The sequence below is a fragment of the Halichoeres trimaculatus genome, unplaced genomic scaffold (genome assembly GCF_033239565.1).
Source record: "Halichoeres trimaculatus isolate MK-OKI-2021-1 unplaced genomic scaffold, fHalTri1.1 fHalTri1_scaffold_11, whole genome shotgun sequence".
NCBI lineage: Eukaryota > Metazoa > Chordata > Actinopteri > Labriformes > Labridae > Halichoeres > Halichoeres trimaculatus.
Genome location: NW_027437189.1, coordinates 10489512 through 10504892, shown reverse-complemented (window position 1 = coordinate 10504892; position 15381 = coordinate 10489512). Strand labels below are relative to the sequence as shown.

The following is a 15381-nucleotide window of genomic DNA, read 5'->3' as shown; positions in this document are numbered from 1 at the left end:
GGAAGTGTAAAAATGTGACAAGATGCTTTTGTGTGTAGAGTAAAGAACCAAAGGACTGGTAGTTTTTGCGCACTATTTAACATTTTATTTCATGGGTTTTAGCGTAAGTTGTACAACCTCAACTGTTGTCCAGTTCTTGCCTGATGCATGATTTCAGCTACTCCTGAGGTCAATTTTTCCTTTGTTATATATATATTTTTTTTCATTTTATGATGTGCAAAATGTTTTCTATAGGTGACAAGTTGAGTCCAGCACCTGGACTCTCCTACTACAGAGCCACGTCTTTGGTCATGGTCAGAATTTGTTACTAGAAAACTTGTTAATATCATTCAGCATTCCCAGATGTGTGAGCCACCAATGCTAAAGGCACTTATGCATCCCCATACCACCATGGATGCTTGTTTTTGAACTGTGCACTGATTACAATCCAGGTGATCAGTGACCACAATTTCCAAAAAGAATGTCAAATTTTTAAACATTAGACCACAGGAAATGCAGGATGTCAAACCTGTTGGTCAGTGCAAGCTCCTGAGGTGAGGAAAATATGGTTTCCACACTGTTTCCTCGGAGGTGGTCTATAACTGCGTTGCCACCAAGCAGTCCATGCAGTTCAGTACAGTTTGGCACGGTTTGGTACAGTTAAGCCTGATCCCGTTTGCGTTTCCACAGCAAAACTGTGCCCCCTCGTGGTAGGCGGCGTGTAAGCCGGATGCCGAAAGGCGCAGCTGTTAAACAATAGCGTGACACCGTAGCAGCGCGACACAGTTTACCCCGCTCATAAATCTAACGAAGAAGAAAATTGCGACACAATAAACAAAGAGCACAGATGGAAGACATGCAGCATTTTGTCATTTCTGTGACTGGCATGTAGCTCTTTGGTACAAAGTGCAATCAAGCTTTGTTTCAGAGAAGTCTGTGTGCCACCAGGAGAAATGCAGCTGCTGTCGGGGTAAATGATAATTTTTTTGACCAATCAACAGTCTGCAGTGTGTTGCTCCACCTTCTGAGAGCGGATTGATTCAGTTTGGCACCCATACGGAAGGGTCCCAAAAAGTGGGACGGCTTGTCTCAGTTCTATGAGGATCTGTCCCGGGATAAGTCAGTGGAAACGCCACACAATGCGCGCTGTACCGAGACATACGGAACTAGTCTGCTTGGTGGAAACACGGCTTAAGTCTCCATGTGGTTGTTTCCAAACCCTGTCGGCCTTCTCCTCAGGAGAGGGAAAACTTTTCCGTGACTGGACTACATGGGTCTCTATGTGGCTCCCTTGGCGGCGGTTTTTCACAACAACCCAGGGATCCTTTCGAGGTAGGGTAGAGCTCATGAGGCTTCCGGTTTGGCTCCTTGTCATACCCAGCCGGAAAAGGAGCAGTAGCCGGCAGTGTGGACGCTGTAGTCGCAGCATAAGAGGCTGTGTCATCCACTCCGGTCCTGGGGTTGGTTGGTGCTGGGCCTAAGATAATTCAGTCTTCTCAGCTTTCAAGATTTGAAAAGCGAGGATATTCCTTGCTCCAACTCGAAAACGTTCTTGCCAGGCAGCTGGGTGGTGACGTGACTGGAGCCATGTTAACCTAAGCGTAAGCCTGATTGGTTTCTCTGATAATCAACACACGAGGTGGTTGGTTATTATTTAAACCCCACACACAGTTGATACAGTTATGGACAGTTGAGCTCTAAAGGGTGCAGCTTAAAAGTTGCGTATAGCCAGTTGACAAGACAGAGCACTTGGCGGCCAAAACACAACGCAGGTTTCCTCTTCTCTTTTGTACAGTTAAAGCTGTATTTATGACCTAAGTTCATAGACAGTTATTAGAAGGGGTTTTGAGCCTATGTATTGATTTTCACTGAGGAGTCATGTCAGTCACAGTTTAGTCTCTTTAGTACAAAGGTTTAATAAAATCCCCAAATTCCTTTTATTTTCTGTCAGAGCAGTTGTAGAAGCTCAGTTACACACAGAAAACCATAACAAAAAAAGTACCAAGTAAAATATTTTCTTCTTGCGAATGAATATATTTAAATTTTGCAATTAACAGAAAGTATTAGAGAACATGTTTGTATTTCTATTGTCAACTGGGTATCTTCTGCAAGCACCTGGCAATGAAACAAGTGAGAAGTGAATCTGCCTGTGTGTTTATAAAAAAGAAAAAAGAGTCGAAAGGTGAGTTACAAAGGCAGTGTGTAGGCAGTGAGCACCTTTTTATACTCTCTGCTTCCAGGAGGCCCCAGAGGGATCAGCTGAGCCCTGCAGAGGGAGCTCTGCTGGTATGCAGTGAGCTGAGACAAGTGGATTAACAGGGATCTTATTCTCCATGATGAGAGGGTTGATAAGAGGCAGGTGGTGCAGCAGGGGAGAGGATCTGTTAGTATGAGGTATTGGAGTGTGTGTGTGTGTGGTTTTCACAAAGGAGGTGTAATAGTTAACAGCTTTGACGTGTCGCATTCTCATCTCGTCAGTCTTTCTGTGTGACGCAGATCTCGTCACTGAACACTAAAGTTTTTGTTCCTGAAATCTGAGGAGAATGAAAGATTTAACAGATTTACATCTCAGGGGTTAACAAGGTATTTTAGTGTCCTCGTTCACAGTTTTAAATCAGTCATCAACACCATGAATAGTAATGCCTCTGACACAAATGAAGAGGGCTATTAGTGGTTTCAGCAACGCTTTGTGAATATCAGCTCCGCTCAAACAGTTGTTGGCCCACTTTGGACAGAAATATCTTGAACTCTCTGAGGCCTTGCCATGACTTCTAATGCCGACCTTTGTGGTTCCTTCTGTCCTTCCTTTTTGTCCTCACCATGAGGCAGATAATTGGTGAGTGAAAAATCTTAATGGCCGTGTAGATTCTCGACCTTGACAGAACAGATGATTTGCCTTTAATTGAATCATCTCATAAATTATAATGTTTTTCTAGTTTGCTGCAAAACTGTTAAGTTCCTCATTGACTTTTGGGGTGACAATGACAAAAAGGACAAATATTACACTGAATGGAAACCAAACATTATAAAACCCTGGTTAACTGTACCATGCTTAACCATGCTTCAACCTAAAAGTCAAGATCGTATGGCTGGTGTAACCCCCAAAAAATCGAAAGGTATCATGTTAAGGTACCATGTTAAGGTACCAAATGCATCCTTGTGGCTGTGAGGGAGTGGAAGAGTAGGTGATTTTCCATGCTGGACAAGAACACACCATTGCAAGGTTATATATTGAAGAATAAATATGTTACATTGAAAAAAAGAGATTTTTTTTATAATGGAAAAATGTATACTTTTTTACCACATAAACACAAAAAAGTACCACAAATTGGTACCATTAAGTATCGGTACTGATTGCCAGGTACCAGGCATTGGTACCGTATCGTTTTGAATGTAAAGGTACCCATCCCTAACCGCAAGTGTGCCATACGTGAGCACGTTTTGCTTCTCTGCTTTGGCACACTTCAGAGAGGTGGGCTTCAGAGAGGTGGGACAGGACTAAAACCACTCACCATGAGCCAAGAAGTCACTAAGGTTGTAGCAGTACTCTCTGTGTCTCATTGTGCTGACTATGACGAGATCATACTTCATTTAATCAGATGCTTCACAATGACGTGGGCCATGCGTGTGCCCCTAAAGTCTGGTAGGTTTTGGTTTGTCTGGGGGGGCAATTGTGCTTGAGGCACAGTTCGAATGCCCAGTGTGACCGTGCGCTCAGCAAACATCTAGCTGTGTTGATTCTGGTTGATTACACCTCTGTAACAACAGTCATGCACTTTGGATATCAAGATCCATACTGGGGAATACTATGTCATACATGTCATGTCAAATTAACATGCAGAAAAGAGTTCTGGGATGTTTCATCTCAGCATGTTGACACCCTGGCATTTGGTATACATGTGGTATTTTTTAATGATCTAAATCAGGAGAACTAAATATCTGGGGGACAATTCATGATTACATCCTGTCCTGCAATCCGGATACCACTAGAGCTGGTGAGTGGATCTCTTTCTGACCACGACATTAAAACTATTTTATCCCCCTGCTTCTTACTTTTAAGTTTTTTTGTTTTCTCAAAGTTGATATATTACCGTATTTTCCACACTATAAGGCGCACCTAAAAGCCTTCAGTTTTCTCAAAAGCCAACAGTGCGCCTTATAATCCGATGTGCCTTATATATGGATTAATATTGATTAATCATGGCTACCGTAGTCAGGGGGCATCGCCAGAGTAACAGTGGTAAGAACTGGTAAAAAGGAATTCTGGTAAGTGCTAACGTTAGCTCACAGGCTGGCTTGGGCTTCTTTTCTTGTTTATTGTCAGAGCAATACAGCGCCCCCCCCAAAGCTCTGGCATGTGAACTGATTTCTGAAAACGGCTTTTGTGGACGGCAGACACGGCTTCGTCTTTACAGTTCACTTTTTTTGAAAATGGCACAGAAAATGGTTGGATAGGAAAATGTGCGGCTCCGTGTGGATGTAGCCTGAGTTTTACTGACTTATCTGACTGTTTTGTTGACATTCCCTTTGGCGCAGCTCCATCTAGAGGATGCATAACGCAACCCCAGCCACTAATGTAGCTTCTATTCTATGCACCTTATAATGCGGTGTGCCCTAGAAACCAGTTTTCAAATAGACCATTCATTGAAGGTGCGCCTTATACTCCGAAGCGCCTTATAGTGCAGAAAATACGGTAAATTTAGATTTTTATCAGTAGCTCTAGCAGTAGGAATGTTAAAGGGAAGTTACTGTGCTCTTTTAAATATTTTTCACTGACAATTCTGAAAAATATAACGGTACAAAAGTTACTAGTGATGTTCCAACAGATGTGATGTTTGCCTTATTTAGTTTTAAAGGTGGTCAGCTCCAAAGCTCTGAGAAGGAGACTGCTGTTATATAAGTTATAACAAATGAGAAGCCTAATGTTTGAATACAACTTGGCTATAAATTGTTCAGTGTATTGTCATTTAGTAAAAATTTCTCATAAAGAATATTTTAACATTTTGCATTATCAAGAGTTGGTAGTCAGATAATAATGCAAAATGTTAAAATACCGTTCACCCGCTCGTTGTGCCTTATCTCTGCCATAACACCCTGAATTCAGCATTTAGCTAAAAAAAAAACAAAAAACAGTCTAAATGGAAATGAAACAATCCTAAAAATACAGCAGGTGTGGATATACTTTGCCCCTACCATGGGTCCTAACCTGTTTTAGAGCTGAAGTAATAAACATGTAGTTTCATTTTAAGTAAAAGTGATAAACTATGGATTCGAAACTCTTACTTTCTTCTTCTAAAATCTTTGTCTTAAAGCAGGTGTCAGATAAGAAGAGCTGCTCAGGAAAATGAGAGAGGTGGAGAAACATGAAACACAGAGCAGAGGCTACAGCTGGATTTGGATACAGGTATCAGGATGGTTTGGGAATCTCTCCAGCTACTTATTTATAAATTCTATCCCTTCAAATTCTCTCTGAACTTGAAATGATTCAGGTGGGCCGTCTCTGAAAAAACGTGCCAAATGGTGAAACGCTTTTGGTTTTGGCAAACAGGGAGAGCTGCTGAAGAAAGAAGCAAAGGGCATTGAATGCACTTCAAACTTTTTCTTTTCTGTCTTAAATGCTGTTTGTATATCCACGGGCATTTGGTCTTTAAAGTTATTTTCATGTGCACAAATAACCACTTTTAAATCATTAAGAAATTGTTAAAATCATTTGTCAGTGACTGTATTATTTTACTGTCCTGTGTGTGGTAATGCAGATGAAAATACAGCACATCCTACAGCCTGCACATTTTTGTTTTTTAATCTTTTCAGACTCCATAGATTTAAGACTGTTAAGAGGTAATTAAACTTAACACTTTGTTGCACCAACTAAGGTTTTCCCTTCTGTCAAAATGTTGTGTTGTACGTCGCTTTGGACAAAAGTGTCTGCTAAATGAAACAGTAGAACTGTCGAAGACTCAAACAGAAGACTCCTTAATACCTTCCAAAGCAGTTCCTGTTAAAACTTGATTCAAGGCTTTTAAAACCTGCAGACGGATGATGTCCAATAAAATGCTGCTTAAAAATACACGATCCAAGTCGGGGAAAATACATTCTGTTGCTTGTGTGCTGTCAGACTGTGTGTGCTTGGTTAATCAGTTTAAAGACATCAGCTGGTCAATGGGCAAGAAATCTTACTTAGCAGTTGGGACAGCAGCTGATCCCATTGGACGGTATCAGGGCAATAACACGCCAACAAAAGATGGCGATTTAAAACGTGCCTGGAATTCAGAGATACATATGCTGTTTTATTTGCTGTCATGGTTATTCATACAGTCCCTTGTCGTCTGCAGTATTATAAGTTGAGAAGGATTCATGAAATGTTAAAGAATTCAACCCTGAGTTTAATTTATACAAGAAGACGAGGCTGTGAAGCCGCTTTGGAATGTGTGAAATAATAACACTGCTTCAGACTGACCCTGTTTGGAAGAATGTCCTATTTGGCAGGTACATGTTGTGCTAGTTCCTGCTTCCTTTCATCCCAGTTATCTTGGTAAATATAGGGTGAAGTTCTTTCAGTGAGGAAAGTGCGCAAATTATGGTGTACATTTTAGCACTCAGGCGGAAAATTACATTTTAACATTTCACTCTGTGCACAAATTCACCCAAAAGATGAGTCAGATGAAGGAAGCCACATACAAGTTTCTGTTCTTTTCATATTAGTGGGTTATTTTTGCATTTATTGTCACATTGAGTATGTTTATGGGGTTATTTTATGCATATCTATGATTTTTTTTCGTGTGTGTGTGTGTGTGTGTGTGTGTGTGTGTGTGTGTGTTCACATTTTGGTGAGTTGGAAAATGCTATTTCAGAAGCCCAGTAATGATGCCATTAGTATGAGAATGGAGTGAGTGCTAAACCTCAGGGCACAGCAGCACCACAGATGATTCCCCCTGAGTTAACGTTCCACATATCCATCAGTCAGAGAGGCCAAACTAGAGCCACAATCGACACCAACAACACCGGCAGCAGCAGCTGCATTAGCACGATGCTGTCACCCTCGCCTGGAAACAATCCATACACCTGCATCCGGATGGCAGCCCTCTGTTTGTCCCTGCTCCTCTCGCTGGATTCAACTTTTAATTTAAGGGAAACAGTCTTCTGACTAAGCACAAACTGCATATTGTTCTGTTAGTGATCCCCATCGTAAGACAGTCAGCACTTTCCAGGATACACAGAGATTGGGTGGAAACTGCTGAGACACACACGGCGCTAAAGAAAGGCACTGTGGTGAATCAGGTTTAAGCCCTCCATGAATCTCTGCGTGTCTCTCAGCCTCCTCCTCTGTTTACTCACTTTAGCTCCCTTCTTCTCCTGCTTTGTGGATGCCATTTTGAACCGGAGGCTTCACATCTGTTTGAAGGGACAGATCGACAAGAGAGCAGGGGGAGCAGATGGCAGGCAGAGCGGGGCCAGATGGGACTTTTTGGCCAGGAGAGTGAGGTTAGCGCAGAAATACCCTCACACTAAGTGTGGAGGATTCTTCAAAGATCCCGAGTGAGTCAGGACACCGGTGTTGATGAGATGTGAACCACGACACGGCTTTGGGAACGATAACAGAAGTTTGCTTTGGTGGCGTCACAGCGGTCTCAGCACCACAATAAGCTCTAATGAGCAAGATAATGATTGGTTTATTCTCGCCAATTAAAGGGCTTTAATACGACACTTGGGAGAACATTAGTCATCAGACAGCAGCCAGCCGCAGGGATTCATCCTGGATCTTCTTTGAGAGGAGCCTGATTGTGTTAAGACCAGTTGGAGGCTAAATATTCACTTTTCCCTCCTCATGGAAATCAGATCATTTGGCTGCACCTCAAATATTTTAAACAGAAAACTCACTGGGATATCTCTCCAAAGGGGCTGTGGATGGTGTATTCTTCTGTTAGTGTTTGTTTTACCAAGACATTAACTACATTAATTACTTCAGGCAACCTTTCTGTTATCATTAGCCAATCCTTCACCGTAATCGTTCAGTTAAAAGACAGTGCCAACTTATTAGAAAGATCAATCTTGGTGGCTGCTGAGTGCAGGAAGAGGAGAGTCAATAAAGGAAGGAGCACTCAATAGTCATTAATCCGCTGTCCAAAGAAAAAGAGATCAATCTCCCTGCATGAGTTCCTCTTCTAATATTTAAAAATCTTTTCCATTGGTATGAAAAATTCTGTCTTTGCCTGCCTCATTTCACATGTACAAAAACCTGGAATATCTGCATACATCTATCAAGGCCAGTTTCTTTTGTCATTCTTGGACTTTAAAGTCTTTATTTGTTCTGTAGACAAGAACACTAAATCCAAAAATTTACTTGAAAGTAGGGATGCTCCGATACTGATCGGTGGTATTGTTAATCGGTGTATTGTGCCCCTCAAAGCTCGATCAGTATCAGTGGGAAGAGATCCATGGTGCTGATCCAGGCAAACAACTCTCTGCCTTTTTGTTTTTTAACCACCACTCTTTGCTACTTGATTAGAAATGTTGCCTCTGATGCACTTGTTGGTTTTTAGCTGCATTACCAGTCAACAGGGTATAAAAGTTTGCATTTGATAAGAACCAGTGAACATTCTGAAGAATTGTTTTGATGGTAAACATTTAAATATTTCATAGTTTAAATGAATATTAACTCCAGTAATTCCATCTACTCATTTTTTGCCTTTGTCCAAAAACATTGCCCGTCTTATCCCACAGTAGGTTACGCAGGATGTTATTTAACGCTAGTATTGCTCTGGTATCAGTATCGGTATCGATCGATACCAAAGCCAAGGTATCCAAAAGTTGGAAAGTTGGAACGGTGCACCCCTACTTGAAAGCATTTCCTGCATAAATTTTAAGTGTTTACTCCTTTTTATTCCACAATCATACAACTCAGATTCAGCTTGGCTTCTACACTGCAAAAAACTGAAATCTTATCAAGTGTTTTTGTCTTATTTTCAGTACAAAATGTCTTTTTAGACTTAATATGAGCCAATTTCACCTGATCAGGCCAGAAAAATGTCTTGTTTAAAGTTATTTAAAGACAAAAATGAGGTCTGAATTGCTGCCAGTGGAACAAGAAAAAAGTTTCTTGTTTTACATCATTATTCTAGGTTCAAAAAAACTTCAGAGTAATTTCTTTCTCGTTCCATGGGCAGTTTTTTTTATTTGTTATGAGTAATTCAGACCTTATTTTTGTCTTTAAATAACTTGAAACAAGGCATTTCTCTCAACTGATCAGTTCAATGTTGCTCATATTGAGTATAATATGATCATTTTTACTTAAAGTAAGACAAAAACACTTAATAAAATAATCACACATTTAAGAAGACTAAAGGGTGGTGATACTTCGCCTTTTTTACACCATCAGTCCAATTTTCAAAATAAAAGCAGGACTAGAATTTTAGCTGTGTACATATGAACACAACTCCTGTAAACGCTCCAAAATTTGAGTCTGAGGGCTGCATGTGTGAACGCAAATGGCCCAAACTTTGTCACAGACCTCATCCATGAACAATCTGCCGGCACACTGGTCAGATTTCCATCAGAAATCAGGGTGAGCTGATGGGAGAACCCAGGGAGAAATGCATGAGAAATATAACAGGATGGTATAAACATAAATATCCATGGTTGAAGAGGGAGAATCAACTTGCAGATTGCTGTGTCATGTTGTAAACATCACACACTGTGGCTTCTAATTTTAAAGTCATGTTCAGCCTCTCGAGACTCATCCTCTGCCCACCGCTCTCCTCATCAAACGAGGAAGACCTCCTACTGTGAGTGACGTGTGACAACAAGCAACTCAGGACAAGTTTAGAAGCAGAGCTCTGGAAAATTCTAGAAATCTTCAGCAACACATTTACGAAGTAGTCTCCCTGTATGGTGAGATGGTCCAAAGACTATTTTAAGCTTCAAATTTGATGCTCTAGTGAGCTTTTACAGCAGAAGGTCTGTGCATGTGGGATTGATTGGAGAAAAAAGGAAAGACCACTCATGTTCACGGTAATGTGGGAACACATCAATGGTGTGCAATGATGTGGAGGTTTTTTTGGAATAATGGAGACAGCGCAGGGAAATAACCTGTAACAGGCTCAACAGGAAATACATTCCACTGGATCGATCTATTGCTCTATTGCTGGTTTGGTGGTGTTTGGGGGTTTGCTTACAGTAGGCCACAGATGTTGCAGATCTCTGGAGAATCATTCACATACTTTGGTTTAAAATAGTTAGTCTGAAGCTCTGTGGTTGTCTTTATTATTCCAACTCTGTTTTTTCTGGCCAACAGCCCGTGTTAGTGCCGGTAACCTGCAGCTGTTGTGCCGTCTTACCGTTTATCTCTCCAAGACAGCTTTATTTTGCCTGTTGTGAATCACAAACATGTTTTAGTGCTCCTGTGTTGTAGCTCATGTGGTTTACGGTGGTGTGTCACACACTCTGTGGACAAATCAGCTTCTTCAACCTACTTTTTTATTTTATGTGGCAGGTGGGCGTGAAGTTAGGAGCTTGTTCTCACAAAGACATGTTAATGCGAGGTGAGGAGGGGTGTTGGTTTGTATCTGTAATTTTAATGTAAATTGTCGTGTTGTTGCTGACTGGGAAGGTAGCCAGTCTATTCCTTGCAGAGAGTGTTTTTGGAGCTTGGAGCATTTTATATTTTAGTTTTTGTACGAGTGGTGTTAAAATTCCATTGTTTTCAACATCTGGATTTTATTTCTGTGATGATGAATATAACAGTATTTGTGCTGTCCTCACAACACGTGGCTATGTGAAGCTAGACAGCCAGCGAACTAATAAAGAAACTCTGTACACAAGTCGTTCTTTTCTTGCTTTTATGGAGGTCTCTTGTAGTGAATAAATTAATGTAACGGCAAGATACAGAAAAAATATGCACTACACTGTGCACTATGCGCCATTGTACAAAATACAGGTAGCTAGCTTATTTATGCTAACCACAACATAGATAGCTGTATCAAAAATCACCTGTTTACATTGAGCTTTCAAGTCATTCAGCTATGAGTCATTCTCAGACCTAACGTTTACCGTTCACCTATCTTAACTTTTTTACCTGAGACACGTCAAAGATTCTCTATACACGTACAGAGCACTTACTCTGCATGGAAACCGAACGATCCTCACAGGTGAAGAGGTGTCACTCTAACGATTCTACTCAAAACATTTTAACACATTGCATTATGAAATAAACATATTTCTAACTTTTTAACTAACTTATTTATCTTATGAAATATACAAATATTTTAACCCAAAGACATGACAGTATTAATTGATATTTTCTAATGCCAATTTCTTCTTAAGTTTTGTAAACACATATTTTTAGATATGAACCTGAAGTAAAGTGCTTTGTTGCTCTTGTACAAACTTATCTTTGTGATCTGCTTTTGGTGTTTTTCAGCCATCATGTAAGCCAGACAAGACTCATCATGAAGTAGATCATGAAGCCAACGCTCTAAAGCTTGACTCATCAAAACACAGACAGAATTTTTTCTTTTCTATTTCGGGGGGAATTGAGACGTTTATTGACCCTTTAAACAAAATCCCCCAAAAAATGCAGCTCTATGATTTAATTTATGATATATTTTTTGCACCACAAATGAAATATCGTGGCAGGTTTGGCAACTTTTTGAGTAACAATTTAAATGTTATTCTTGAAAATTAGCAATGAAAAATGCTTGTGGATGATTTCATGAGAGCAGCCATTTTGAAAAGGGCCAAAATACAACTTCAGCTGCCTGTAGTGGAATCACATTTTGTTTTACATTTTTAACAGTTTTTTAAGGAAACTTTCAGCATTTTGATGAGACTGAGGTCTTTGAAACTCATGTATTAAATATGATACAGTCAGCATTGTAGGGTTAAGGTTGTCCTTATCCGAGTACTCACTTGACCACATGACAAGCTGAACAATTTCAGGTATACGCACACAGAAATCATGGTAGTTTGATGTTCCTGCTTTGCTGTTGAGTGCCACAGCAGGTACCTTGGACATTGTCCTTAAATATAGCCACAGAAGTCACCCAGGGTCTCTGCACACGGCGCCACACTCTTCTAAGCTACACTTCTGTGATGTTTTGTCGTAAAAGCTTCTTCTGTGCGATCATCTAAGTGGAGATTTGTCTCTTAGATGACAGTGTGTGCTCTTTGTTCAGACTCAGTCTTGTGACTGGTCTGCAGTGTGCTGTGTGAGTCTCAGGCTGCGTCACCACTGACTGTAATGGCTGAACACTGCAGGGTGGAAAAAAAACCCTGCAGCCTGTTTACATTTAAAGCTTTTTAGTACTCCAAAAATCCAACCAGGAGTATTCCTAAACTGAGATATAAACTGTGAAAAATACAGGATTAAACCACGGTACAAGGAAATCTTTACCACCAGGAGCAGATACCCTCACAAAGCGAAGTTTTTCATGCCTTTGTCAGTCACAATCGAACTTTCAGCACAGTTAAGTTGTGACAGATTTAATACTGTATGAAGAATGTAGCTCAGTGATCAATACGGTGTGTGTACAACAACAAAAACAGTGAAAACATCCTTACTTCCACTTCCATCATTACCTCCTCCGTGAATACAAATTCCCTTTTTAATTTAATCAGGCACAGCAGGACGAGCTCGTGGGGTCCTGGCTTGGGATCGACTGTGGTGCGACACAGGCTTCATTTCCTGCTCAGGAGCATCTCTTAAAGGCTGTGTTTTTAGCTACTGTACAAACTATCACCATGGCAACGAGAAGATTTTTTTTTTCATAAAAATGCCACAAAAAGGATAAAACGACAAGCTTGAAAAAAAAAAAGAAACAAAACAAGGACCCACTTCCGCAAATACAGCATTACATCTGGCACTTTGAGTGGGAGGTGTACAAAAATAAACAGTTAAAGAGAAGGTTATTTATTGATCATTATATTTACTTCATTTCAGTTGTGGAATAATCGCTTTAGCTCTGCTTTTATGCCTTATGTAAGAGAAAGGTCATGACATATCTATTATTAAATGGCTCACTCATGGTGTGCTTCATTATTAATCACCTCAGTATAGCCTTTTAAACACACACAGGGACTCTGAAGTCTCCATTGCCAACCCAGCTATCAAGAAGGACAGATGTGTGTCAGAAACACACAACCACAACCCTCTAAAACCACCACCCAGCGATGAAGACTTTCCCTGCGTTTGGTGAGCATGAATGGTAATGTAACTTTAAATAGCGAACACATCCTTTGAGACCAGTGAACAAAAACAAGCCTTCAAGAAGTTGATGTGATTGTGTAACATCTGACTGAGCCACCTGAACTGTCAGCAAATCAGGGCCGTAAAAGCAGCACAGAAGCAGAAATGTACTGTGAAAGCACTGCATGGGGCAGAGCAGCGAGAGCTATGAGACACCCGCCCACCCTTCCTGAATCAGCCGTTTCTGTGGAGACCAGCGCAGGGGGGTGGGGGGGTGGAGGCAGGCGCTCCCGTGAAAGTGAAGAGACAAACATTTGAAGCCCGGTGGGAGAAACATGAAGGGATGGATGGGTGGATGGATGGAGGGATGAAGGGGAAAGATCTATTGAGCGATGGGTGATAAAGGGATGTGGCAGGGTCAATGGGGAGCTGTGGCTGATTCCTCTACTTCACACTCGGCTGACAGATTGACAGTCAGAGGCAAACAAACAGCAGCATCCACAGCAAGGAAGACAAACGCAGAGGGTTTTTTTTCCTGCTCAATGGCAGCCGAGATCACGGTCATGGCTCAGGGGGCCAAACCATCTCAACAGTGACAATGTCTCCCTGTGAAATCTCATTCGACCATATGGTCCAAATCAAGCCTCGTATTTCTCTTTCCTCTGTGTTCACAGACTTGCTGTAAACTGAGGCAGATTTTGGGGAGACTTCACAGACAAAACTTCAAGAGAAGCAAAGTGGAATCAACAAGTGGTGCCCTAAATTAAATATTTCCAAACCAACCTGCTGCTTGTTCCCTGCAGTAAACACTAATGGGCTGCCATTACACACAAATTACATGAGTAGAGAAGAGGCGACAAGTGGTAGAACTAACATGGAGGGGAAGGTGCTGCATTCTGAAATGTGCTCCGATGAAAGGAATAAAAGCAAAAAAAAAAAAAAAAAAGGATCATAAAACAAAACTAAGACGTGACTCTCTTTATGTCCAAGTGCAACAAATCAATAAGCTGCTTAGAAAATGCAGAACAAGACCCTGCCTTTGTCAATAAAATGACAGAAAAAAGAGCCACATATAATCCTACTCATTATCAGGATCAATGATCTGATGTCAGCTCTATTTTTGAGCCCCTTCCAGTGTGTTGGAAACCCTCCTTATGTAACGGATTAGACTTTAAACTGCGATTCATGTTACAACCTTATACAACAGTCATCGCCTCCTGTCAGTGCCACAATAACTTGGGGATGGATGCAGTACTTCTCTTGCGCAGTTGAGACAAAAGGCTCACACTGAGCTCAAGGAAAACAGTTTAAATCTGCAATGTAAACACCTGCAGATTTCCCCGACAAATTCCTCCCCAAACACACGAAATCTGCATTCCTGCAAACACACTGTAGTCCTCCTAAACCGCAGCATCTGAGATGGCTTCATCGCTTTTTTTCTCCCCTCTGTTTCTAAACAAGACTGAGATAACAGAAGCAGAGCTGTTCCCACTCCACCCACTTTCTCCTTCACTGACACATGGGTCCACACATGGGAGGGGGAACGGGGGTGAAAGCAGACGGATTAACTCCTATTAGAAGCGCAGTTCTCCCCAGGTCCCTGTGGTCTTTTTCACCTGTCAGTCAAGAGGTAAACAAGCTTTCACACTAACTAACAGACATGTAAAATACACACCTTCCAATTCATCACACCCACATCCGCACACAACTAATGATGGATGTACAAACTTTCAGGAAATCCATGTTGAAATCTTATGGTAAACATACAGACTGATCATATCCTAGCCACAGGTTGAAGCACAGTTCATTACGTGGTTGTTAAGACTCACCTGTTTGTGCGGCTGGTGTCGGAGTCCAGGGGACACGGGGATGCTCAGACAGCGGTGGTGATACGCAGGGTTGTGGACCGATTCACTCACTCACACTGGACACACATCAGAGCTCCGACTGGCTCTGCTCTTCACCGCACGGCTCGCAGCGTTCTCCTCTTCTCCCCCTCCGAGTGTCAGAGACAAACACCAGCTCTGCCTCTGCCACCTCTCTCTCCTTCACTCCGCCTTCCACACGTACTGTAGCAGCAACAGAGGGAAGGCTGGGGGCTGCAGATCAACACACTGTCTCTCCTCTCTCCTCTCTTTCTCTCTTTCCTCCCTCCTCCAGGCTCTGTGTCTCTCCTCAAGTCTGGCTACGGGCAACCATCGCTGAAAAAACACTGGGAAAAA

The 15381-nt window shown here is 41.5% G+C and overlaps 1 protein-coding gene across 1 annotated transcript in view; it reads right to left on the bottom strand.

The window, feature by feature from the left end:
* LOC141798881 (prickle-like protein 2) overlaps positions 1–15381 on the bottom strand; it is a 60724-nt gene that overhangs the window by 37298 nt on the left and 8045 nt on the right. Inside the window, exon 2 of the mRNA XM_074680795.1 lies at positions 14989–15371. The gene's annotated coding sequence lies outside the window, so the exon portion shown is untranslated. The remainder of the gene's footprint in view (positions 1–14988; positions 15372–15381) is intronic.